Source organism: Geotrypetes seraphini, chromosome 1, assembly GCF_902459505.1.
Source record: "Geotrypetes seraphini chromosome 1, aGeoSer1.1, whole genome shotgun sequence".
NCBI lineage: Eukaryota > Metazoa > Chordata > Amphibia > Gymnophiona > Dermophiidae > Geotrypetes > Geotrypetes seraphini.
The window spans coordinates 124257512-124285413 of record NC_047084.1 but is presented as its reverse complement, the minus strand read 5'-3'; the positions used below and the strand labels follow the sequence as shown (position 1 = coordinate 124285413).

Here is a 27902-nt window from a genome sequence, read left to right as displayed (position 1 = left end):
GTCCCCTAGTCTTTGAAATTTTTGATGGAGTGAAAAATCGATCCTCTTGTACCCATTCTACTCCACTGAGGATTTTGTAGACTTCAATCATATCTCCTCTCAGCCATCTCCTTTCCAAGCTGAAGAGCCCTAACCTTCCATCCCCTTTATCATCTTGGTTGCTGTTCTTTGAACCTTTTCTAATGCTGCTATATCTTTCTTGAGATAACGAGACTAGAATTGAATGCAATACTCCAGGTGAGGTCGCACCAAGGAGCGATACAGAGACATTATAATATCTTTAGTCTTGTCATCCCTTTTTAAATAATTCCTAGCATCTTGTTTGCTTTTTTGGCCACCGCTGCACATTGGGTGGAAGAACATAAGAATTACTGCTGACACCCAGATACCTTTCTTGGGCACTAACCCCCAAGGTGGACCCTAGCATCCAGTAACTGTTATTCAGGTTATTCTTCCCAATGTGCATCACTTTGTATTTGTCTCATTAAATTTCATCTGCCACTTGGACGCCCAGTCTTCCAATTCCCTAAGGTCTGCCTGCAATTTTTCAGAATCTGCATGTGTTTTAATAACTTTGAATAGTGATCTGCAAATTTAATCACCTCACTCGTCATTCAAATTTCCAGGTCATTTATTAATAAGTTAAATAGCACCAGTCCCAGTACAGATCCCTGTGACACTTCACCGCTTACTCTCCTCCACTGAGAAAAATGACCATTTAACCCCACCCCCTGTTTTCTATCCAATAACCAATTCCTAATCCTTAAGAACATAAGGTCCATCGTGCCCAGCAGTCTGCTCGCGCGGCGGCCCAACAGGTCCAGGACCTGTTTAGTAGTCCTCTATCAATACCCTTCTATCCCCTTTTCCTCCAGAAAATTGTCTAATCCCTTCTTGAACCCTAATACCGTACTCTGTCCTATCACGCCCTCTGGTAGCACATTCTAGGTGTCCACCACCCGTTGGGTGAAGAAAAACTTCCTAGCATTGGTTTTGAATCTGTCCTCTTTCAACTTTGCCGAATGCCCTCTCGTTCTTGTGGTTTTCAAAAGTTTGAAGAATCTGTCTCTCTCCACTTTCTCTTTGCCCTTCATGATCTTGTAAGTTTCTATCATATCCCCTCTAATTCCCCTCTTCTCCAGGGAAAAGAGCCCCAGTTTTTCCAATCTCTCAGCGTATGAAAGGTTTTCCATACCTTTTATCAAACGCATCGCTCTCCTCTGAACCCTCTCGAGTATCACCATATCCTTCTTAAGGTATGGCGACCAATATTGGAAGCAGTACTCCAGATACGGATGCACCATCGCCCGATACAATGGCAGGATAACTTCTTTAGTTCTGGTTATAGCTCCTTCTTGATTATAGCTAGCATTCTATTCGCTCTCTTTGCGGCCGCTGCACACTGTGCCGATGGCTTCATTGTCTTATGCACTATTACCCCCAAGTCCCTTTCTTGGGTACTCTCACTCAATAACATCCCTCCTATTGTATAGTTGTACCTCGAGTTTTTGCTTCCTACATGCAATACTTTACATTTCTCTATATTGAACTTCATCTCCATCTCGTCGCCCACTCCCTCAGTTTGTTCAGGTCCCTTTGTAATTCTTCACAGTCCTCTTTAGTCCGAGCACCACTAAATAGTTTGGTATCATCTGCAATTTTTATTATTTCGCACTTCGTCCCTGTTTCTATATCATTTATAAATATATTGAATAGCAGTGGTCCAAGCACCGACCCCTGCGGAACACCGCTCGTGACCCTCCTCCAGTCCGAGTAGTGGCCCTTCACTCCTACCCTCTGTTTCCTATCCGCCAACCAATTTCTGATCTATCTGTGTACGTCTCCTTCCACCCCATGGTTCTTCAGTTTCCGAAGTAGGCATTCTTGGGGTACCTTGTCAAAGGCTTTTTGGAAATCTAAATATACGATGTCTATGGGGTCCCCTTTGTCCATCTGTTTGTTAATTCCTTCGAAGAAGTGCAATAAGTTCGTTAGGCACGATCTTCCCTTGCAGAAGCCATGTTGGCTTGTGATCAGAAGTTTTTCTTTCAAAATTCTCATTGATGCTGTCTTTTATCAGCGCTTCCGCCATTTTCCCCGGGACCGAGGTCAGACTCACCGGTCTGTAATTCCCCGGGTCTTTGCCTCCTATCCCATTACTCTTTAATTTTCTCAGGAGCCAAGACAGGGAGGCCAGAATGGGAGGAGGTGTAGCAATATACACTAAGGATGATATTAAAGTCACCAGAATCACAGATATCAAGTACACAGGGGAATCCCTTTGGGTAAATTTGGCCAGGGGGAATGACAAATGCCTGTATCTTGGCATAGTATACAGACCCCCAAGGCAACAGGATGACATAGATATAGAATTAATAGGTGACATAGAGAATATCACCTTACGTGGGGATACAGTGTTATTAGGAGACTTCAATATGCCTGATGTGGATTGGACCACACTTTCCTCTGCATCAAGCAGCAGCAAGAGACTATTGAACTCTATGAAGGGAGCTAAACTGAGGCAACTGGTATTGGAGCCAACAAGGGAACAGGCAATACTGGACCTATTGCTTACCAATGGCGAAAGTGTCACTGAGGTCTCAGTGGGAGATAAGTTGGCCTCCAGCGACCACAACATGATATGGTTCAAACTCAGGAAGGGTTTCGCCAAAACTAACACATCGACCAGGGTCCTTAGCTTCAAGAACGCCAACTTTGAGGGTATGGGGGATTTCATCCATCAAGCACTACAAAACCGAGCCGGAACAGGTAACGTAGAGGAATTGTGGTTGACTCTGAAAACTACCATTCAGGAGGCGACCAATCGCTATATAAAATCAGTGAGTAAACGGCGCAGGAACAATAAGCCACAATGGTTCTCAGCGGAGATCTCAGACCTCATAAAAGAGAAGAAAAAAGCGTTTATCTCCTACAAACATACAGGATCTGAGGACTCTAGAGAAGTCTATTTGACTAGGGCAAGAGCTGTCAAAACAGCAGTTAGAGAGGCCAAATTCCGAATGGAGGAAACTTTAGCAAAGAACATCAAGAAGGGCGATAAATCCTTCTTCAGGTATATTAGCGACAAAAACCTCAGCACAAGCGGGATAGTACGCCTTAGGAAACCAGACGGGAACTTTCTAGAAGCAGACTCGGAAAAAGCTGAATTGTTAAACGAATACTTCTGTTCGGTCTTCACCCGCGAGGCGCCGGGTTCCGGCCCTCAGCTACAGAAAAAGGATGGCTCAGTGGACCCGTTTAGTAATTTCAAGTTTACAACAAGCAGTGTCTACTGTGAGCTGACTAAACTCAAGGTTAACAAAGCAATGGGGCCAGACAACCTACACCCCAGGGTGCTCAGGGAGTTAGGGGACGTCCTGGCGGAACCACTATCCGCTCTCTTCAATCTCTCCCTTAGTACAGGTAGAGTCCCGTTGGACTGGAAAACGGCTAACGTCATTCCACTCCACAAAAAAGGTTGCAGAACAGAGGCTGAGAACTACAGACCAGTGAGTCTCACATCTATAGTGAGCAAACTAATGGAAACCCTAATCAAACACCAATTGGATAAGATCCTGGATGAGGAGAATCTACGGGATCCCCGTCAACATGGATTTACCAAGGGGAGATCCTGCCAATCCAACTTGATCAGCTTCTTTGACTGGGTGATGGGGAAGCTTGATATTGGAGAGTCCTTGGACATTGTATACTTGGATTTCAGCAAGGCATTTGATAGTGTCCCACACCGCAGGTTGTTGTGCAAAATGAGTTCTATAGGATTAGGTGACACTTTGACAAAATGGGTTGGGGACTGGCTTGGTGGTAGGCTTCAGAGGGTGGTGGTGAACGTCACCCCCTCCGTAACGACGGCAGTGATCAGCGGGGTGCCACAGGGCTCGGTCTTGGGCCCGATCCTTTTCAATATCTTTATAAGGGACCTGGCTGAGGGGCTTCGCGGTAAAATAACGTTATTCGCCGATGACGCCAAACTGTGTAATATAACAAGCAAGAGCACAACGGACAATATGAAACATGACCTACTCCTATTGGAGCAATGGTCAAAGACCTGGCAACTGAGTTTTAATGCCAAGAAATGCAAAGTCATGCACCTTGGCAATCAAAATCCATGCGAGACTTACACCCTAAATGGCGAGATCCTAGCAAGGACGGTTGCAGAACGGGACCTAGGGGTGATCATCAGTGAAGACATGAAGACTGCCAATCAAGTGGAGCAGGCTTCATCTAAGGCTAGGCAGATCATAGGATGTATACGTAGGAGTTTCATCAGCCGTAAGCCTGAAGTCATTATGCCGTTGTATAGATCTATGGTGAGGCCCCATCTGGAATATTGCGTGCAATTCTGGAGGCTTCATTATCGCAAGGATGTACTGAGGCTTGAGTCAGTCCAGCGAATGGCCACCCGAATGGTCTCGGGACTCAAAGATCTCCCGTACGAGGAACGGCTGGACAAATTACGGCTCTACTCACTCGAGGAACGCAGAGAGAGGGGAGACATGATCGAGACGTTCAAATACCTCACGGGCCGTATCGAGGTAGAAGAAGATATCTTCTTCTTCAAAGGTCCGACGGCGACAAGAGGACATCCATGGAAAATCAGGGGGGGGGGAAATTGCACGGCGACACCAGGAAATACTTTTTTCACCGAAAGAGTAGTTGATCGCTGGAATAGTCTTCCACTTCAGGTGTTCGAGGCAAGCAGCGTGCCTGATTTTAAGAAGAAATGGGATCGTCATGTGGGATCTCTGCACAAAGTTAAATAGGGGAGGGTTATTAGGGAGGGCAGACTAGATGGGCCGTGGCCCTTATCTGCCGTCTTTTTCTATGTTTCTATGTTTCTAAAAGCTTTCTTCTTTTTTTTTTGTAAATCTTTATTCATTTTCAGAACTTATACAAGCACAAAACAAAATGTACAATGAGAAGAACAAAGAACAGCACTTATCTACAAACAAATATTAAAACAAAGTACTTTACTCCCTCCCAACCTCTTTGGATGTTTGTAGAAATCAGCAATTAATTAAAGGTTAATCAATCAATCAGGCTTTTATTAACAAACGTCTCTAATGGACCCCTATATTTTTTTAATTTTTTTTATTATTACCCAATTGTTCCACATTCATTTTTTCGTATCTGTAATACAAACAGTGTTTCTCACCAAAACAAAAAAAATAATCTGTCCCAATTCTTCCAGTTTCCAGTTATCATTTGCATGGCCACCCCTGTCATAATCAGAAGTCTTCTTTTATAGCTTTCAACAATGTCCCAAATAGGACCACATCATAAGACAATAGTATCGAGACCTCGAGTACCATATTAATTTTTCCCATATTGATTTCCAAAAATTGAGTATCAAGGGGCAATAAAACAACTAGTGATAGTTCATAGGCTATATATTGGCTGTACAAGGGGGAAAATGGCAATAAATAAATGATGCTCTGGTTTATGCTGATGTAGAATGCATGGATTGATATAAGTGGTAACTAGATGGATGATTGGGCAAGTAAGTTCAGAGCAATTTGGGGTGGGAGATTTTTAGGATAGTTGTGAATAAAAGTAAAAGAATGAATGGTTAAGGTAATGTGACTGATTTCTGTGTGAGTGCATATATTATTAATTAGAGTATTAATTTTACATAGCAAGTATTTTTAGTGAAATACTTTATTTTGTACTGATAGAAGGGCTAATTGAGTTATATGGTAAAATGTTCATTTGATTATTTGAATAGAGTTTGAAATCATAAATTATTTAGTGCTATTTATTGATTGAGGAAGATTATTTTGGGGGAAGATTTGAGATACCTAGGGGATATTGGTAATTACTAGTCTGTATGCACGCACCCAAGTTATTGAGATATTTAAAGGGATGGGTTGAGGGAGGGAGTGGGGGGGCTTTTAGTTTAGGATTCTGGATGTGTTATAATTTCAGCAAAACAAATATTAGGGAAATTAAGGGTTCATTCATTACATTTTACATCCAATTAAAATGCCTTTAAAGTTCTATTCCCTGAACTTCAATAGTGTCAATCATCCTATCAAAAGGAAAAAAGTATTTATTTTTTTGAAACTGCAACAGGCAGACATATATTTTTTACAGGAGACCCATCTATAAGCTACCAAAGCAGCCAAATTGGAAAGGGGAGGGGTCAAACACTGTTATTTTACACCTGCAGTGGGGATAAAGGCTAGTGTGGCTATCCTGATTAATAGGAACTGTTCTGCTGTATTTGGTAATTCTCGAGCTGATCCTATGGGTAGATGGCTTCATGTTGATATGACTTCAGGAAACAATGCCTTGACACTTCTTAATATTTATGCTCCTAATTCAAATCAGGCCGAATTATTATTATTATTATTATTAAGTTCTTATATACCGCCATATCCAAAGAGTTCTAGGCAGTTCACATCAATTAAATTAGGATCCGGTCTGAACACGGATTTACAAAATTTTGTCGGAATTACAAGCAACGAGGAAGGAAGTATTGGGGTTTTAGCAGAAGTTTATCATACCGTGTTTCCCCGATGGTAAGACACTGTCTTATTTTTTTTGGAAGGCCAAAATATGCTCTAGGGCTTATTTTCGGGGGGATGCCTTATTTACCCATGAAGAAGACTACAGTACACAGTTATTGTTGAAAAAAAACAGAATTTTATTACCTGTATTGGATGTTCTGGCCGTGAACAAACTCCTACAGTCTCCGTTAGGGAGGGATGAGGGAAGCTGCCTGTGTTTCCTTGCGCGGAGTCACGTGCGCGCGCTGCAATCCTGTCACTTCCTCCTCTTCACTTCATGACGAGGCACGGCACGCAGCCATGGAGGCAAATACGGTAGACGGAGGGACCACACGGAGTCACCCACCATACCACCCGATTCGGGTAAGCGCAGGTATCGGTGGGTGGCTTATTTGCAGGGGGGTGCCCTATTTTACATTTTTTTCTAAAAAGGGGGGGCTGTCTTATTTGATGGCCCTGCCTTATCATCGGGGAAACACGGTAGTTGGATTGGAAGAGATGAGGGAGGGAGAGGGAACCAAGGGAGGGGAGGGGGAGAGAAAGGAGGGGGTGGGGCGGGAGTTGGATTGTTGTGGGGAATAAGGGTTAAGGGTCCTGTTCGCGGAAAAGGTATGTTTTGAGAAGTTTTCTGAAGTCGAGGTAGGTCAGGGCCTCAAGCATCATTTGGGCTAGCCAAGGGTTCAGCTTAGCCGCCTGGAAGGCGAAGGTTTTGTCGAGGAATCTTTTGAGCTGGCATAATTTTATGGAAGGGAAGGCAAACATCTGAATTCTGCGGGATTTCTTATTGGTGCAATACAAAGTGAAATGGGGGGAGAGGTATTTTGGTGAAAGACCAAATACTGTTTTGTAGCAAATGCAGGCGAACTTGAAAAGGACTCGGGATTCGAAAGGTAGCCAATGCAGTTGGTGGTAGAAGGGAGTGATGTGTTCCCATTTGTTCAGGCCGAAAATGAGGCGGACGGCTGTGTTTTGAATCAGTTTTAGTCTTCTGGTGATTTTCTTTGTGGAGCTTAGGTAAATGATATTGCAGTAATCCAGTATACTGAGAATAGAGGATTGTACTAGTAGGCGGAATGCGGTGTCATCAAAGTATTTCTTTATGGTATGGAGTTTCCAGAATTAAACTAAACTAAACTAAACCTTAGGTTTGTATACCGCGCCATCTCCACAAGCATAGAGCTCGGCACGGTTTACAGGGTTAGGTTGAAAAGGAGCTACAATGAAGGGTTATAGGAAAGGAGCTAGGAAGGTAAAGAGGGACAGGGAACCAAAAAGTGGGAAGTGTTAGATTTTTGAAAAGAGCCAAGTTTTCAGGTGTTTGCGGAAGGATTGGAGGGAACTTGAAACTCTGAGCGGGGATGTGAGGTTATTCCAGAGTTCTGTGGTTCTAAAGGGGAGGGATGTTCCTAATTTTCCTACGCGGGATATATCTTTTGTAGAGGGGAATGATAGTTTCAGTTTTGGGGAGGATCTAGTGGAATTAGGGTTAGAGGAATTCCAGAAAAGTGGGATAACGGGAGGGAGGATGCCATGTAGGATCTTGAAGGCTAAACAGGCACATTTAAAGAGGACTGGAGTGAACTGGGAGCCAGTGAAGTTTGGACAGGAGTGGGGAGACATGGTCGAACTTGCCTTTTGCGAAAATAAGCTTGGCCGCGGCGTTCTGGATTAGCTGAAGTCTATGGAGTTTTTTTTAGTTAGGCTTAAATAGATGGAGTTGCAATAATTCAGTCTAGAGAGGATGGTGGATTGAACAAGGACGGTGAAGTGAGAATGATGAAAGTATGATCTGACATGTATATACTGGACATCTGGAGGATTCAACTGGACACTACAGACCTATATTCAGACCTATATTTTCCCATAGCCAGGCCCAGCCTATGTACCTTGCTACAGCTGCAGCCTTTGCAATGCCAGCAATGATGTTCTTGTTTTCATTCCCTGCTGGGAGTCTATCTCTTCAAGGCCCTGCTGGACTCTTATCACTGCTGTATGACTTCATATGCCAGACACCCTAAAAAGCCATAAACCATTTATAATGAGCAAGGAGCTCTGCTCATGTGGGTGTAACAAGATGAAAGAACTTGGTACCAAACCATGGACTCTCTGTCTCTGAACCAAGCTATGGGAACTAGACAGCTGGATTGTGGAAAGGCCATCTCGTTGCCAACTTTTCATCTTACAAGGACACCAACTCGAATATGCAATGAATTGTATCACTTCTAATTAACAGCTGCATGTCTTCGTGCTGAAAGAAGGAAGTTCAGAAGCAGTTCTCTGTTTCTGTAAGGCCCCCCTTTTACTGGGGGGGGGGGGGTGTGGGGTGTGGAGGTGAGAGTGAGGCGTGGAAGATAGGGAAGAGTTAGCTGTACATTATTTTTATGTACCAATAGGGAAGTACATAACCAAAATTCGGGAGTGGCCTTTTTTGGAACAAAGGAAGAATTTCTCTGTATAAAAAACACGTGCATTCTAAGAAAAGCCAGAAAAAGATTCACTTACTTATGCTACGGGGAACTGCTAGCCCCCTGCTAAGCATATGCGTGCAAATTCTTCTCTCCATTGTATATTCTGAACTGACAATACTTTATCTTTTTTTTTGTGCTATGCCTTGGCTGCTGTAATATTGTAACTTTTTATACTACCAATAAACAAATATTGTCTGTTTTGGAAGATACAATGCCGTCTCGTAGTTATTCGAAAGAGGTAAACAAAGCAGCCTTTTTACTTCATTGGTGACTGCCCGACGTGATTCGTGCACGCTAGCGTGGGTTTCACGCGCTTGCGTGATTGACAGACTTTGTATTTTCAGGTGTTTCGGTGAACTCCAGAGATAAACACGTTTAGGGGACGTTTGGCCCGAACGGATGGTTTTCCTGGGTGAGGCAAAAATATATTTCTAGTCACTCAGAGACTGTACGGACTTAACACTGTACAAATTGTAAATACAACTTTTTACTTTAATTTTTGTATATATTAGACGTCAGTTTTATAAATAGGGAAAGATAGAACAGTGTAGGGACGCGCGTGTTTTTTGTTTTCAAGAGATTGTATATTTTGTATATAATAGGGAATTGAGCAGTTTAGTCTGCATCAGGATGTTACCTCTAGAGGTCATGCAAACGGCCAATCATTCTAAATTCGCTACAAACATCTCCCACTTCCATGAAAAATGGATTAAAGTGACAGCTCCAGACTCTGGACCAGACTCTGAGTTTTCTGATTCAGCATCTGACGACCATGCAGCACAAACACATGTGGAATTGCTAGGCTAAAAGATGCTGGGAACAAATATGTGGAGAGTGATGAGGAGAAAGCAAATGTGCTAAACAAATACTTCTGTTCTGTGTTCACAGAAGAAAATCCTGGAGAAGGACCGAGATTGTCTGGCAAAGTTACACGAGAAAATGGAGTAGATTCTGCGCCGTTCACGGAGGAGGGTGTTTATGAGCAACTTGAAAAACTGAAGGTGGACAAAGCGATGGGACCAGACGGGATCCATCCCAGGATACTAAGGGAACTCAGAGAGGTTCTGGCGAGTCCTATTAAAGACTTGTTCAACAAATCTCTGGAGATGGGAGTGATTCCTGGGGATTGGAGGAGAGCGGATGTGGTCCCTATTCATAAAAGTGGTCACAGGGATGAAGCAGGAAACTACAGGCCGGTGAGCCTCACTTCAGTTGTTGGAAAAATAATGGAAGTGTTGCTGAAAGAAAGGATAGTGTATTTCCTTGAATCTAATGGGTCACAGGATCCGAGGCAACATGGCTTTACAAAAGGTAAATCATGCCAAACGAACCTGATTGAATTTTTTGATTGGGTGACCAGAGAGCTGGATCGAGGACATATGCTAGATGTAATTTACTTGGATTTCAGCAAAGCCTTTGATACAGTTCCTCATAGGAGGCTGTTGAACAAACTTGAAGGGCTGAAGTTAGGACCCAAAGTGGTGAACTGGGTCAGAAACTGGCTGTCGGACAGACGCCAGAGGGTGGTGGTTAATGGAAGTCGCTCGAAGGAAGGAAAGGTGACTAGTGGAGTCCCTCAGGGTTCGGTGCTGGGGCCAATCCTGTTCAATATGTATGTAAGTGACATTGCTGAAGGGTTAGAAGGAAAAGTGTGCCTTTTTGCAGATGATACCAAGATTTGTAACAGAGTAGACACCGAAGAGGGAGTGGAAAATATGAAAAAGGATCTGCAAAAGTTAGAGGAATGGTCTAATGCCTGGCAACTAAAATTCAATGCAAAGAAATGCAGAGTAATGCATTTGGGGATTAATAATAGGAAGGAACCGTATATGCTGGGAGGAGAGAAGCTGATATGCACGGACGGGGAGAGGGACCTTGGGGTGATAGTGTCCGAAGATCTAAAGGCGAAAAAACAGTGTGACAAGGCAGTGGCTGCTGCCAGGAGGATTCTGGGCTGTATAAAGAGAGGCGTAGTCAGTAGAAGGAAGAAGGTGTTGATGCCCCTGTACAGGTCATTGGTGAGGCCCCACTTGGAGTATTGTGTTCAGTTTTGGAGACCGTATCTGGCGAAAGATGTAAGAAGACTTGAGGCGGTCCAGAGAAGGGCGACGAAAATGATAGGAGGCTTGCGCCAGAAGACGTATGAGGAGAGACTGGAAGCCCTGAATATGTATACCCTAGAGGAAAGGAGAGACAGAGGAGATATGATTCAGACGTTCAAATACTTAAAGGGTATTAATGTAGAACAAAATCTTTTCCAGAGAAAGGAAAATGGTAAAACCAGAGGACATAATTTGAGGTTGAGGGGTGGTAGATTCAGGGGCAATGTTAGGAAATTCTACTTTACGGAGAGGGTGGTGGATGCCTGGAATGCGCTCCCGAGAGAGGTGGTGGAGAGTAAAACTGTGACTGAGTTCAAAGAAGCGTGGGATGAACACAGAAGATTTAGAATCAGAAAATAATATTAAATATTGAACTAGGCCAGTTACTGGGCAGACTTGCACAGTCTGTGTCTGTGTATGGCCGTTTGGTGGAGGATGGGCAGGGGAGGGCTTCAATGGCTGGGAGGGTGTAGATGGGCTGGAGTAAGTCTTAACAGAGATTTCGGCAGTTGGAACCCAAGCACAGTACCGGGTAAAGCTTTGGATTCTTGCCCAGAAATAGCTAAGAAGAAAAAATAAAAAAATTTAAATTGAATCAGGTTAGGCAGACTGGATGGACCATTTGGGTCTTTATCTGCCGTCATCTACTATGTTACTATGTTACTAGATTTCCCCTCTCATGTCATAAAGCAGCTGCCTCAGTACCCTGAGGTAAAAGTTGCACAGGGACAGAAATCCCACCCATCCCCATGAGGAATCCCTCCGTCCCAGCCCATCCCCCCTAAAAGTTACTTGACCCTATAAAAAGCAGCAATTACTTCAGAAAGTTTTGATATTTTTTGATGCCTCAGTTTATTTAAATCAACAATAAAATACAATCTTTTTTTAACACCCCCCTCTTTTTTTTAATACCTCCCTCCTCTCTATAAGAACATAAGAATTTGCCTCCGCTGGGTCAGACCAAGGGTCCATCGAGCCCAGCGGTCCGCTCCTGCAGCGGCCCATCAGGTCCATGACCTGTAAGTGATCTTTTGTCTAACCCTTGGATTTCTACTTCCTTATATCCTGCAAACCCTCTTCTTCCCTCTTATCTTTGCCCTTTTTGCTCCTGTGTCCTACTATTTTTTGTAATAATCCAATGGGCAGAATCAGAGATTACAAATCTCACACTGCTTGGGGATGTAAGTGCTAAACCAGACCTGGCTATAAAATCTCCAGCCTTAAACTGGATAACTTGGCATCTCTATTACAACTTTCTTTTCTTTCCCTTCCCCCTCAGCAGGCTCACAGTTACTACCTTAATCCGGGCCAACCAAAGAAATTGATCCACTCCTGGGTTTTCCCATGGCATCGGTTATACCGCTCTGATTTTTACCACACAAGCCAGGGAGGCAAAACCAGGTCTTTTTAAGTGCCTGACTCCTGCCGAGCATCTTCACCACTTTGCCCAGTAAAGGACCTATTTTACCCCGTTACGAGCTGCTTAAGGGGGGGAGAAGATGGTCAGTCTGAGATCAATGCGACAACCCTTCCCCTGCACGGGACTCACCTGGCCGAGAATGCCGGGGCTGCAAAGAGACACAGAATCAAGCAGCTTTCCAGTGACCAGTCTGGAGCTCATCACGTAGGCAGTAAGCTCATCCCAGGCACACATTGGTTCAGCTGCAGCACAATGGCCAATTACAAATGACCTTAGAACTCTGAGTTCATTTGTGATTGGCCTGTTGTACTGCAGTTGAACCAATGAGTGCCTGTGCTGAGCTTACTGCCTATGTGATGAGCTCCATCATGCCTACGTGACATGCTGCTGATCCTTCGGGACTTGGACGGAGCTCAGCGCATCTTGGACTGGAAATAAGTCAGGAAGATAGGAACCCCGTGGGAGTCCTGTGGGCCTTGGAGGGGTCCCTGTGGGAGTTCTGTTGACCTAGGGGGATCCCCACGGGACCTGCGGGATTCCCGTGATCCCCGTTCCCATGAAGACCTCTACCCTGAAGTCGTGAGTTCAATTCCCACTGCAGCTGCTTGTGACTCTGGGCAACTCTTCATTGCCCCAGGTACAAAATAAGCACCTGTCTAAAATATGTAGACCGCTTTGATTGTGTAAGCCACATAGAAAAAGCAGTCTATCGACTCCTGTCCCCTTTACCCAATGTCAGGGTTATTATAACTTACATTTCCTTGGATGAATCTCTTCATAAAGAGGGCTAAGAAATCCCAATAAATAAATACTTCTGTAAATCATCTTCAAAAAGGCAGTAAATAAATTCTAATGAATAAATAAAATAATCGGTTGTTGTGTTAAGTAAATGAGCTTTAAATTAATCAATAAATACATTTGTGAATTGTTAGTGATACATTCTTTTCTTGGATTTTGAAGCCAATAATTCTATCTGGACTCTTAGCTACTGTGTTCGTCTGAAGTCTTTATTTACTCCTTTGATTCTCCTGTAAACTATGGTGAATAAACTGTTCTCCCCTGTGTTCTGCTGGGTCTATTACTTATACATTTAGGAGAAACTTGGAGTCTCATTTATAGTAGGAGCGATTTTGATTGAACTCTCTTAGCCCACATCCACTGGTTACTTTTGGCTTCCAGTCTTTTTTATGCGATACTGCCCTCTGCTGGAGCATAACAGGAAAGGACTCCAAGAAAGTGAATGGAGGGAGCTCGAGCGCTGTCTTGAAAGGATGATGGGAGTCATTGTGTTATTTCAAGATTTGGGCAACATAATGGTGGTGCAGGATGTAGAAAACAAGGCTGCAGGTTGGGAAGTTTCCTAACATAAGTCTTTCCAAAAAATATTCAGATAAAATGTAGAAAAGATGCAGTTTTTCACACATAATCTTTGCATCATTGTAATAAGAGTTTTGAGGGCAAATTCCAGCAGCTTTTGTCATTTCTTCTGGGTGCTAAACCTTAAACAAACCATTTATCTCATTCTGGGAACTTTTATAACAGACATGTGTTGTGTTCATTTTATAAAGAAATTATATGACTGTATGGGGGGATGGTACTGGGGGAAGGCAACCTAGAAAAGGACTTGGGGGTTTTGGTAGATAGAACAATGAAGCCGGCAGCACAGTGCGCAGCGGCCTCAAAAAAGGCAAACAGAATATTGGGCATTATCAAAAAAGGTATCACTACCAGAACCAAGGAAGTTATCCTCCCGCTGTATAGGACGATGTTGCGACCGCATCTGGAGTACTGCGTTCAGTACTGGTCGCCGTACCTTAAGAAGGATATGGCAATTCTCGAGAGGGTCCAGAGGAGAGCGACAAAAATGATAAAGGGCATGGAAAACCCCTCATATGCTGAAAGGCTGGAGAAGCTGGGGCTCTTCTCCCTGGAAAAGCGGAGACTTAGAGGGGATATGATAGAAACTCATAAGATCATGAAGGGTATAGTGAAGGTAGAGAGGGACAGATTCTTCAGACTAGCAGGGTATAGTGAAGGTAGAGAGGGACAGATTCTTCAGACTAGCAGGGGCAGCAAAAACTAGAGGGCACTCAAAAAAATTGAAGGGAGATAGGTTCAGAACAAATGCTAGGAAGTTCTTCTTCACGCAGAGGGTGGTGGACACCTAGAATGCGCTTCCAGAGGAGGTGGTAGAGCAGAGTACGACTTTGGGGTTCAAAAGGGGATTGGACGAGTTCATGAAGGAAAAGGGGATCCAGGGGTACAATTAGAGGGTTACTATACAGTATAGAGTAGTAGAGTAATAGATCACTACAGGTCATTGACCTGGGGGGCCACTGCGGGAGCGGACTGCTGGGCGTGATGGACCTTTGGTCTGACTCAGCAGAGGCAATGCTTATGTGCTTATGTTTGGGGCCCTGCCACTAAAGTGCACTCAGTTCTTACACTTAGTATGCCTTGACAGCAAATGGGATCGACACGTGGGCTCTATTCACTAGGCAAAGGTAGGGGAGGGTCATTAGGGTGGGCAGACTAGATGGGCCGTGGCCCTTATCTGCCGTCTATTTCTATGTTTCTATGTTTCAAAGGTCGTGTGGCAATTGTTGGGCGCATGTCCAGCCTATCCTATGCAGTTTCCGTAACGAAATGCTCATTGAACTTGCTGCAGCTGGTACCTCTTGAGGAGGCAGTAAGTGAGTCCACACAAGATTACCTCTTAAAAAAAGAGGACACCTGGCCCTGCCCCGTTCAGCCCTCAGACCTACAACCATACGAACCTCCCCGAGCTCGGGGCCAAGGCAGGATTAACCAATAGGCCAAGTTGGCACGTGCCTAGGGCCTGAAATGGTCAGGGGGGCCCAATGAAGGAGGGAATAAACATTGTTTTTTCCAATGCAGGCCCCCCAGATCAGCAACACGCCATCTCCCCCCCATCGACGGAAAGTAAGACAAGCAAGTAACACGGGTAAGAAAAGCAACGGGAACTGTAATTGTGCAAGCGGTACTGCTTGCCCAAAGCTTCTCTCTGACGCAGCTTCCTGTTTCCGCCTGGGTGTATGGTGGGGTGGGGCAGGGGGCCCAGTGTACTTGTGTGCCTAGGGGTCCTCGACAAATTAATCCTGCCCTGCTCGGGGCCATGTCTGGATAGAGTTACCAGAAGTCTGGATTTCCCCAGACACGTCCTCCTTTTTGAGGACATGAACGGGGTTCCGGACGGCTTTTCAAAACTTGCCACTTTGTCTGGGTTTTGAAAGGCCTCCTCAAATTGTGACGACATCGCGTGGCATCTGCACATGCGCGGATTTCCTCCCTGCCTGATGTGAGCAGTCAGTGGGGGGCGGGGCTGGGGCGGGACCAGGGGTAGAATTAGGGCATTACAGGGTGGGGATGGGTGGAACTGAGCGGGCCTGGGGGAGGGTCTAGGAATCCGTATTTTCCAATTAGAAAATCTGGCAATGTCTGGTGGGCCTCTGTGCATGTGTGGACGTTGCCATGCGTGCTTCCATGTGACATCTCGGCGCCAGTCGGGTTTTGGAAGTCCCTCCAGGCACCCAGACAGTCCTCTAAAAACAGGCCGTGTCCGGGTTTTCCCAGATATCTTGAAATCCTCACAACACAATTACCAGCTACTGCCTCAAACTAAAGGCCACAGCATGCAGTTCATGGGCAAATCAGCACCCACTGTCATGCCACTGGGTCAGTAACAGTTCATGGCCTCAGGTTTCCTTCTGTGATAGTCTTAGTGCTATGACAGGTGCATAATCTCACAAAGCGGCTCCCGTTCCAGCCCCCTCCACTCCGGGATGCCAACACGTTTACCTATGTAAAATGCATGCCAGACCTCATTAACTAGATCCCAGAGAGTACAACAGATTTTATGATGCTTATCCTAGAAAGAAACAGTGGATTTTCAAGTCCTGAAGTCTCATTTCTGATCAGTAGTGTAATGGTGGTGGGGGAGGGGGAAGGCAGACTGCCCGGACGCTGGCTTCTCATCTCCTCTCCAAACCCTACGTGCGGCATTTTCCACTTGCTGCCCACGCCGGCCTCAGCTCCCTTCTGATATCACTTCCTGGTCCTGTGTAGTTGTCGTGAGCTTTCTTGAACGCGGATACAATTTTGGCCCCACCACCTCCTCTGTCCCTGCTTATTTTTGGCCTTCCTTCTCTTAGGCTTCCTCTCTGCTTAATGTTCTTTGTCTTTATTAATTCTTTTCCAGTTTCTTCTTGTTTCCTTCCATTCTCTTTATTCCGTGTGTTTAACCCTTTCTCTACCTTTTTTCTCTCTCCATAATCCTAGCTCTATACCTTTCTCTCTCCAAATTTACTACCCATTTTACAACATCAGCATAGCCATACTGGGACAGACCGAAGGTTCATCAAACCCAGTCTCCTGTTTCCAACAGTTGCCAAACCAGGACCCAAGTTTGTTTATTTGTTTTTCTATACCATTCTCTCCAAGCAGCTCAGAACTTTGAACTTCACGATATAGCGGTATATAAGAACATAAGAAGTTGCCTCTACTGGGTCAGACCAGAGGTCCATCATGCCCAGCGGTCCGCTCCCGCGGCGGCCCATCAGGTCCACGTCCTGTGACGTGGTTTCTGACTACTCCTGTAACCTACCTCCCCCTCTATCTGTACCCCTCAATCCCTTTTTCTTTTAGGAACCTATCTAGACCCTCCTTGAACCCCTGTAGCGTCCTCTGGCTTATCACAGCCTACGGGAGCGCGTTCCATGTGTCTACCACCCTCTGAGTGAAAAAGAACTTCCTAGCATTTGTTCTAAACCTGTCCTTTTTCAATTTCTCCGAGTGCCCCCTTGTACTTGTGGCTCCCCACAGCCTGAAGAATTTGTCTCTGTCTACCTTCTCTATGCCCTTCATGATTTTGAAGGTTTCTATCATGTTTCCTCTAAGTCTCCACTTTTCCAGGGAGAACAGCCCCAGCATTTCCAATCTGTCAGCGTATGAGAAGTTTTCCATACCTTTTATCAGTTTTGTCGCTGTTCTCTGGACTCCCTCAAGTACCGCCGTGTCCTTTTTGAGGTACGGCGACCAGTACTGGACACAGTACTCCAGATGTGGGCGCACCATTGCCCGATACAGCGGCAAAATGACTTCCTTTGTCCTGGTCGTGATTACCCTTTTTGATGATACCCAACATTCTGTTCGCTTTCTTTGAGGCTGTCGCACACTGTGCTGATGCTTTCAATGTTGTGTCCACCATCACCCCCAGGTCTCTTTCAAGGTTGCTCACCCCCAGCAATGATCCCCCCATTTTATAGTTGAAGATTGGGTTCTTTTTCCCTACATGCATGGCTTTGCATTTCTCATAAGAACATAAGAACATAAGCAGTGCCTCCGCCGGGTCAGACCATAGGTCCATCATGCCCAGCAGTCCGCTCCCGCGGCGGCCCAAACAGGTCACCTGTCTGAATCACCAGAAGGGGCCCCCTTGCCACCCTGGTTTCCCATTGAAGTCCTATCTTCCCATCGAAGTCCTAACCCTCCGGTTTTGCACATGCACGACCTGGTCAGGTTTCTATACTTATTTCCTGGATACTTCTCTCAGTATCCCACGATCCCTTTGTCCCTCAGGAATCCGTCCAATCCCTGTTTGAATCCCTGTACCGTACTCTGCCCGACCACTTCTTCCGGCAGCGCATTCCAAGTGTCCACGACCCTCTGGGTGAAAAAAAACTTCCTTGCATTTGTTTTGAACCTATCTCCCTTCAGTTTCTCCGAGTGCCCCCTCATACCTGTTGTCCCCTTCAGTCTGAAGAATCTGTCCCTATCCACCCTCTCTATGCCCCTCATGATCTTGAAGGTCTCTATCATATCTCCCCTGAGCCTCCTTTTTTCCAGGGAGAAGAAAACTCATTTGCCATTTTCTTGCCCAGTCTTCCAGTCTCGTTAAGTCCCTTTGCAGGTCTTCACAATCTTCCTTGGTTCTAACCCTGCTGTAGAGTTTGGTGTCGTCCACAAATTTAATAACTTCACAGTTCGTCCCTGTCTCCAAGTCGTTAATAAATATATTGAACAGGAGCGGTCCCAGAATCGATCCCTGTGGGACTCCACTCGTGACCCTTTGCCATTCTGAGTAATGGCCCTTTACTCCAACCCTTTGTTTCCTGCCTGCCAGCCAGTGTTTGATTCATCGGTGGATATCCCCTTGCACCCCGTGGTTCCACAGTTTCTTTAGCAGCCGTTCGTGGGGGTACCTTGTCGAAGGCTTTTTGGAAGTCCAGGTAAATGATGTCTATGGATTCCCCTTTATCCATCTGGCTGTTTATTCCCTCAAAGAAGTACAGCAAATTCGTGAGGCATGACCTCCCCTTGCAGAAGCCATGCTGGCTTACCTTCAGCTGCCCATTGCTTTCTATGTGATCGCAGATGGTGTCCTTAATCAGTGCTTCCATCATCTTTCCCGGAACCGAGGTCAAACTCACCGGCCTGTAGTTTCCCGGGTCACCCCTTGATCCCTTCTTGAAGATGGGCGTGACATTTGCTATTTTCCAGTCCTCTGGGATCTCCCCTGTTTCTAAGGAAAGGTTACATATAAGGCAAAATGTTTCTACTATTTCGTTTCTCAGCTCCTTTAGTACCCTTGGGTGGATGCCGTCCGGACCTGGTGATTTGTCGCTCTTTAGTCTGTCTATCTGACGGAGGACATCCTCCCGGCTTACCTCCAGTTTGACCAGCTTCCCATCCCGGTCTCCATGTAATTTATTCAGGTACTCAAGCATTTTTCCCTGTCTGTCCCGGTGGGCTCACAATCTATCTAATGTACCTGGGGCAATGGGGGGATTAACTAACTTGCCCAGGGTAACAAGGAGCAGCATGGATTTGAACCCACAACCTCAGGGTGCTGAGATTGTAGCTTTAACCACTGAGCCACAAAATTCTCTTAAGAAATTATCCAAACCTTTTATAAATCTTTGACAAGGTGCCCCATGAACGTCTACTCCGGAAACTGAAGAACCATGGGGTGGAAGGAGACGTACATAGATGGATCAGAAACTGGTTGGCGGGTAGGAAACAGAGGGTACGAGTGAAGGGCCACTACTTGGACTGGAGGAGGGTAACGAGTGGTGTTCCGCAGGGCTTGGTGCTCGGGCCGCTGCTATTTAATATATTCATAAATGATCTAGAAACAGGGACGAAGTGCGAAATAATAAAATTTGCAGACAACACCAAACTATTTAGTGGAGCTCGGACTAAAGAGGACTGCAAAGAATTGCAAAGGGACTTGAACAAACTAGGGGAATGGGCGACGAGTTGGCAGATGAAGTTCAACGTTGAGAAATGTAAAGTATTACATGTGGGAAACAGAAACTCGAGGTACAACTATATGATGGGAGGAATGTTATTAAATGAGAGTACCCAAGAAAGGGACTTGGGGGTAATGGTGGACATGACAATGAAGCCGACGGCACAGTGCGCAGCGGCCGCTAAAAAGGCAAACAGAATGCTAGGCATAATCAAGAAGGGTATTACAACCAGAACGAAAGAAGTTATCCTGCCGTTGTATCGGGCGATGGTGCGTCCGCATCTGGAGTACTGTGTCCAATATTGGTCACCGTACCTTAAGAAGGACATGGCGTTACTCGAGAGGGTTCAGCGGAGAGCGATGTGTCTGATAAAGGGGATGGAAAACCTTTCATACGCTGAGAGAATGGAGAAACTGGGCCTCTTTTCCCTGGAGAAGAGGAGACTTAGAGGGGATATGATAGAGACTTACAAGAGGCAGTGAAAAATGCCTGTATCTAGGTGTGGTATATAGACCCCCAAGACAACTGGAAACCATGGACGCAGAACTAATTGAAGACATAGAGAATATCACTCTACGGGGCGACGCTGTACTGATAGGGGACTTCAATATTCCTGATGCAGACTGGAACACATTTTCAGTGACAACCAGCTCCAGCAGGAGGCTATTAACCTCCATAAGGGGAGCACGTCTCAAACAGATGGTAACAGAGCCCACTAGGGCCCAGGCGATCCTCGACCTGGTACTCACCAATGGGGAAAGTGTCTCAGAGGTCTCGGTAGGAGATGCGCTAGCCTCCAGCGACCATAATATAGTATGTTTCAACCTTAGGAAAGGCTTCCCTAAATCAAGCACAAAAACAAAGGTACTCAATTTCCGGGGAACTGACTTCGCATGCATGGGAGATTTTGTCCACTGGACACTGCAGGACCAAGCAGAGACCGGTGATGTGGAAGCTATGTGGTCAACCCTGAAATCAACCATACACGAAGCAACTAGCTGCTTCATTAAGGCAGTAAATAAACGACAAAGAAACAATAAACCTCAATGGTTCACCACGGAAATCTTGCAACTCGTTATGGAGAAGAAAAAAACATTTATTTCGTACAAGCACTCGGGGGAAAGAGTAGCTAACGTAGAATATAGGACCAGGTCTACAGCGGTCAAAACGTCAGTTAGGGAGGCCAAACTTAGAGTAGAAGAAACTCTGGCAAAAAACATTAAGAAAGGGGACAAATCCTTCTCCAGGAGGCACAAAAAGTATCATAGACCCCCTTCCCCTTGCAAGGTTGTAGGGCAATGAGCCTGCAACACTAAAAACAATGGCTCACTTCCTAAAGAAGAGCCCTTTCAAAGTATGAAGTCAACAGAACTCTCAAACGAGGTGAACCTCTGAACAACTTCAAGAAGAAATCCTCACCTAAGAGAGGAAATGACTCATACACCTACCCACAGAGTACTACAAGAGAGGCAAGGTCAACTCCAACTTCCACTCTCTACAGCCAAATCCTCCCGAAGGTCGATGAGCTAGACTCCAGAAACCACCAATAAGGCTGGTGGAATGAAGAGGAACCTAATCAACCGCAACGTGAATTACTGGATAGAAATAAATTCAGCGCCAGGTAGACACGTACAGACTGGCTAGACCCTATCTGAAATGAGAGGTTATAATATAGCCTACTTATCTCGTTTATGTTGTGAATACCACAAAGAAAAGCAATATATACTAAGCAGATGGAGTAACCCCGCTGAGCCGGGGATGTCAGCTTGTGAGACAAACTAGATGTACCAAGAAGAACTGTAATGTTCTATATGGGCAATATAAAACAGTCAAATAGCAAGTTGAAGAAAATATACAAGCTATGAAGAAAATGGCAACCAGAGAATTTGGGAAGGAAAGGCAACGATCTGGAGAAGAATAGCATGAGAAGAACCAGAGATCAGTCTAGCCTCAAACCAAAAACCCTCCTCAACAGGTATGCGCCTCGTCTATAACTGTGGCATTCCCGACTGAATCTCCCTAGGGCTCGTGAGTCCGCACTAGGACAAGAGAAATGACAGCATGCACTCCTTTGCTTCCAACACAGCAGGCATTCCGGGAAAATGGACACCTGATACCTCAATAGAAGCCCTTTTATACTTGAAGAGAGGAAAAATGAGGAAAGTACTGTTCAAATAGTAGTCTGAACTAAGGCCCAAGACAAACATTAAGTCCCAGTTGAACCTGAAGATCCCAAGTGCAGAGGCCTATCCGCAGCTGCTGAATAACTGCATGGTAGCCATGTGAAAAAGAAAGTGTAGCCCTATGAGCTCTAGACACTCCAACAGAGACACCAATTTCCTGAAAGAAAAAACTGCAACCGCAGAAACCCCGAGTGTGGGCATACCCAACCAAACAAAAGAGAAGAAGGGAAGCTGTCACCTAAACAATGACAGAACCTAAGGAAAAACAGTCAATGGCATTCCAGGCCTACTGCTGTTCGTCCACCAGCACCGAGCATCCCGCATGGCCGAAAGCAAGCAGCCTAACCATGGCCAGCCCAGGCAAAGCCTACCGAGAAAACCGACCTTACTGCGGGTCGCTGCGGAATCTTCCCATAACACATCAAGAAGTGGGAATGAGATGAAAAAAGGGCATATAGATAAATAAAAAGAAACCTCCACCCCGCTAAAAACAGAGATGAGGAGGGAGAAATAGTGCAACAAACTACCCCACAGAGGTATTACATTCCTCATAATTTAAGGGGAAAATGTGGCATGTTCCCAGAAGAAAATTCACCTCCGTCGCTTAGGTGCTCCGAAAATTGGCAGACACATGAGAAGCCTCGATGATTGCTAGCTCCCTCGAGCCTCCAATACAACGTCCCGACCAAATGAGTATGACAGAAAAACCGCCCTGTAGCCGGGACCTGGCAGGGAAACAAAATATACAAGCAGCCTGTTCACCGCCGAGAACCATCATCAATGTGTTGCCAATACAGCCTTTCCAAACAAAATGGCCACACGTGACTTAGGCAGAATCAGCCTCAGCAACCCTACGCAGGAAAGGTATTAAAAAAAACCTCCTACCAGTGCCTCTCTGAAGAGAACGGAGACCCACCCACAGTACGGGTGAGCCAGTCCCAGAATGCTCCACCATGCCCATGTCCACTCCTGCAGCTGCCCAAAACATAGACTGCACTGAAAACCAGGCAACCCTGATGGGAAAACTCACCCACAAATAATAAAGAATGGACACCAAAGAAGCTGGCCCACCTGGCAAGGGAAACAACAGAACTGAAGTCCGTGAGGAGAAAAACCACTGTAGAAAGCCGTTACTCTTCACAACTGTGCCTCTACCTCCCCCCCTCCTTACTTACGTGGAAAAGAACGCACCTCAGGCACCAAGTCAACTAGGGAAAGGGGTCTGTGGTTAGCAGGTGTTACCCTCCAGAAGGTGAGGTAGGGAGCTGGGGGAGGGGGCCAGTTGTAACCTCCAAAGCAGGCAGCATTCTGCCAGACACCCATCCTCTGCAAACATCCAGGCGTGGACCGACATCCACAGGCAGAAGCCAGGAGCTGTGAGGAACGCATCCATCAGCCTGCTGGAGATAGAATATACTGAGTAGCCAGGAGGCTGTGCACCCAATAAGACCGAGGACAAATCAGTTCTCTCTATCGCCACCTGCTGGTTGATGGACGTAATCCCACTAGTCTCTGGATTCATCTGCTGTTGATGACAAAAAAGCAATGTTACTTCATGCCATAATGCACGCTGTACCAACAGAAGCAACTTAAATCTTACTCTTTAAAAACCAAGTAACCAGTGTAATCTCTGCAAGAATTAAATAACATGAAACTGTCTAGAACAGGGATGTCCAAGCTCAGCCCTCGCCAGGTTAGGTTTTCAGGATGTCACGAGGGTGCCAGCTAATATTCAGATCTCATAGGATTGTGATTTTAATGGGAATTGGTTAACAGATTCTCTTTAGTTTCTTATAGACATAGTAGAAAAACTCATCCCTTGTTTAACTCTCCTTCTGTTCAGGGCTGCAAAAGTAAGAAATTTCTAAACCACACATTAGCGTCCCAAGCAGCTCTTCATGATAAAGAATTTGGAACATTCCTGCTTACAGCTTATTCTTATAAGTAGTTTAGAACACAACTGAAGACCTATCTTTTTACAAAATATCTGACTGCTTAACTTATTTTATTTCTCGAATTGTGACCAATGTTAGTAATCTTTTGTAAACCACGTTGAACCTTAAGGGCTATGTGGTCTATAAGTACAATGTAATGTAATTGAATATGATGGGTGAGGAAGGATGATGTATCTCTTGTTTTTACACAATCCAGCACCCCTGGTCTTCTTCTCTAAAACATGCACACATTATTTGACCCTAGCTCCTCTCTCACCATCTTATCCTACTCTGATTTTATACACACCAATGTTCCCTTCCCTGCACTAATTGATTAAATGTGAGGGAGGGACCCTGCAAATGGGAGGTGGGATTTATGGACATATTTTTACATCTTTTATTGAGGGGAAAATACTTAGCTTCATGCTATACAGAAAGGAAATCCTGCTTGAGTAAGAATTTTTCTCACCCAAAAATAGACACTGGTTTTCATGGAACTTCTGAAGAATCTGTAGCATAAAGCCCCTAGAAAGACCTGGCAGTTATGAAATACCTTATGTTTAGGGAGAAAAGGAATGCATTTCCCTCTGGTTCAGCAGTTCTAATTCTCTAACTCTGAAGCTCCTTCAGGCCATAGCCATGGGCAAACTGGTGAGCTAGAACATCTCACGTAATCCCTAATTATACTGGTGTGGCAGTGACATTATGCAACAGTTCCATTGTAAGGTGAAGGGTGTAACCTCAAAGTCTGTCACTGAAGTCTGCTGACTCATCAAACAAATCTATACTGTAGACTTCCCTGACTTTGAAAGAAGTTTCCAAGATGGCAGATCCTCCTCAATGCAGGATAAGATGTCACTTATAAACATTTAGGTTTTGGTAGCATGCCAAGCATTTTGTCATTCAGAGGATTGATAGCTGACTGTGCCCGAGAATGAGAAAGGGATGATAGATGGGAAGAGTACAAGACATTCTACTACTGACACTGGCTATGTAAAGATATTTCTACTGTGCAACTGATGTGTTACAAATGCCTGACAGAGTCAGAACAGGTTCAACCTCTTCTTTCCTGCAAAATGTGTGTTTTTGTTTCTCTCTCACCTCTGCCTTCCCAGTTCTCTGGTATATTTTTTGTTTTTTATTCCTTCTGTCTTTCTTGCCTCACCTCTCTCTTCATGTATCGCCACTCTCTATCCATACCCTCCCTTGTGCCTTGCCCAGGGCTGGTGTTAGGGGGGAGCAAAGAGGGCAGCTGCCCTGGGCCCCCTGTGAACCGGCATGTCTTCCCCCTTCCCTGCTTTCCTTTCCCCTGGTCCTCCCAGACAGAAACTGGAAGTTGCATCATTGGGGATGGACCACAGCGGAAGGAAAGCAGGGAATGGAGCTGTAAGCAGCGTTTCAGACTGGCTGCAGCGTCTGAAAGTTCCCTACAGCAAAACTGGATTTTTCAGTGATGGAAGGAAAGAGCAACATCAGAGCAGCGTGGATAGAAGGAGGAAGACATACGGGTGAGGAAATCAATCCCCTTTACTAGCTGTCTCTTTTAAGTAGAAAGGGGGACTGAGGGAGGGCGTTAAAAGAAGTGACAGACTGAGTGGGGAAGTAGGTAAAGGGGAAGAGCTTATGGGGCTGGAAACAGAGGAGGAGGAGGAGGGAGGAAGGAAGGAAGGAGGAAGAGAGAGAGAGTTGGTGGACATTGATCTGAAAGGAGAGAAGAGAAACAGAAGTTGGATGTGGGATGGAGTGGAGTGAAGGAAGGGGAAAATACTTGAAGAAAGGACTTGGGAAGAGAAAGGGAGATGGTGGGCCTGGGGATGGAAAAAAGGGAGAGGGAGAAATGTTAGGTCTGGGGATGGAACGGATAGAGAGATGCAACACCTCTCTTTCCCTCCAACCCATTGTTCAGCATTAAGGGGGAAGGGAAGAACACAATAGAAAATGGAGGGAGCAAAATGTTGGACCATGGGGAAAGAGGAAGAGAGTTGAACCCATGGGAAAGGGAAAGAAATCAATATGTTGGAGACAGGCATAGTGAGGAAAATGGAGCAAGAGAGGAGAAAAAAAATGAACAACAGACACTGGAAAGAGAATTAGTAAAAGAGAAACAAAAAAGCAGAAAGAGAAACTGGAACCAAGATGATGGAAAAAGAAAATGTCCAGACACCAAGGAAGAAAAATGTGTTTTATTTTGAATAGCTGATGACCCGGCGTTGCACGGGTATTTAATTATAGCAATAACACTGTAAATGGATTCAAATAAAGATACTTTATAGTGGTGAATGAAATTATTGTTTTACAGCTTAATAAAAAGTACAATATTCAAATTATAATGTGAAATATTTGACAAAATGAATACAATACAACTAATGCAAAACGTGATTATAAACAACATTTTTAGTTTCACCTCCAGGAGCAAGAACATATAAATTGTTGGGTGAACCCACCCTTGAGCAAGCAACATAGAGTTGTGGGCCGAGAGACCCCCAGAACATATCACCCCAGGTAGTGAGGGATCTGCATACCAAATTTCGTTCAAATCGGTCAAGCCGTTTTTGAATTACTGTGAGAATGGCAGCTTTTTACATTTTTTCCATTGACATGAATGGGTGATATCTGATTTTCTGTTTGTAGCTCCGCCCACGTGTGCAGGTGGGCCGCGAGACCCCCAGAACATATCATCCCAGGTAGTGAGGGATCTGCATACCAAGTTTCGTTCAAATAGGTCAAGCCGTTTTTGCATGATCGCGGCACATACACACACACATAGAAACATAGAAACATAGAAATAGACGGCAGATAAGGGCCACGGCCCATCCAGTCTGCCCACCTCAATGACCCTCCCCTTCCTTTCTCTGTGAAGAGAACCCACATGTCGATCCCATTTTGTCTTAAAATCGGGCACGCTGCTGGCCTCAATCACCTGAAGTGGAAGGCCATTCCAGCGATCCACCACTCTCTCGGTGAAAAAGTACTTTCTGGTGTCACCATGCAGCTTACCTCCCCTGAGTTTCCATGGATGCCCTCTTGTAGCCGTGGTACCTTTGAAAAAGAAGATATCTTCTTCCACCTCGATACGGCCCGTGAGATATTTGAACGTCTCGATCATGTCTCCCCTCTCTCTGCGTTCCTCGAGAGAGTATAGCCGCAACCTATCCAGCCGTTCCTCGTACGGGAGGTCCTTGAGTCCTGAGACCATCCGGGTGGCCATTCGCTGGACCGACTCCAGTCTCAGCACATCTTTGCGGTAATGAGGCCTCCAGAATTGTACACAGTATTCCAGATGGGGTCTCACCATGGATCTATACAATGGCATAATGACTTCAGGCTTATGATTGACGAAACCCCTACGTATACACCCTATGATTTGTCTAGCCTTAGATGAAGCCTGTTCCACTTGATTGGCAGTCTTCATATCTTCACTGATGATCACCCCTAAGTCCCGTTCTGCTACAGTCCTTGCTAGGATCTCGCCATTAAGGGTGTAAGTTTTGCATGGATTTTGGTTGCCAAGGTGCATGACTTTGCATTTTTTGGCAATGAAACCTAGTTGCCAGATCCTAGACCAGCGCTCCAATAGGAGTAGGTCGTGCTTCATATTGTCGGACATTGAGTTTTTGACCGTTGCACTCCTTTCTACTACATTGCATAGTTTGGCGTCATCTGCGAATAACGTTATTTTACCTCGAAGCCCTTCTGCCAAGTCTCTTATAAAGATATTGAACAGGATCGGGCCCAAGACCGAGCCCTGCGGCACTCCACTGATCACCTCCGTCATTTCAGAGGGGGTTCCATTCACCACCACCCGCTGACGCCTGCCTCCAAGCCAGTTCTCAACCCATTTTGTCAAAGTGTCACCCAATCCTATAGAACTCATTTTGCTCAACAGCCTGCGATGTGGTACGCTATCGAAAGCTTTGCTGAAGTCTAAGTACACAATGTCCAGGGGCTCCCCAACATCCAGCTTCCTCGTCACCCAGTCAAAGAAGCTGATCAGGTT

The 27902-nt window shown here is 45.3% G+C and overlaps 1 protein-coding gene across 2 annotated transcripts in view; it reads left to right on the top strand.

Moving 5' to 3' along the window:
* LOC117357363 (EF-hand calcium-binding domain-containing protein 14-like) overlaps positions 1 to 27902 on the top strand; it is a 298105-nt gene that overhangs the window by 62884 nt on the left and 207319 nt on the right. Inside the window, exon 2 of one of the 2 annotated variants that reach the window (XM_033937827.1) lies at positions 9340 to 9468. The exons of the other annotated variant lie outside the window; for it this stretch is intronic. The gene's annotated coding sequence lies outside the window, so the exon portion shown is untranslated. The remainder of the gene's footprint in view (positions 1 to 9339; positions 9469 to 27902) is intronic. 2 annotated transcript variants of the gene reach the window in all.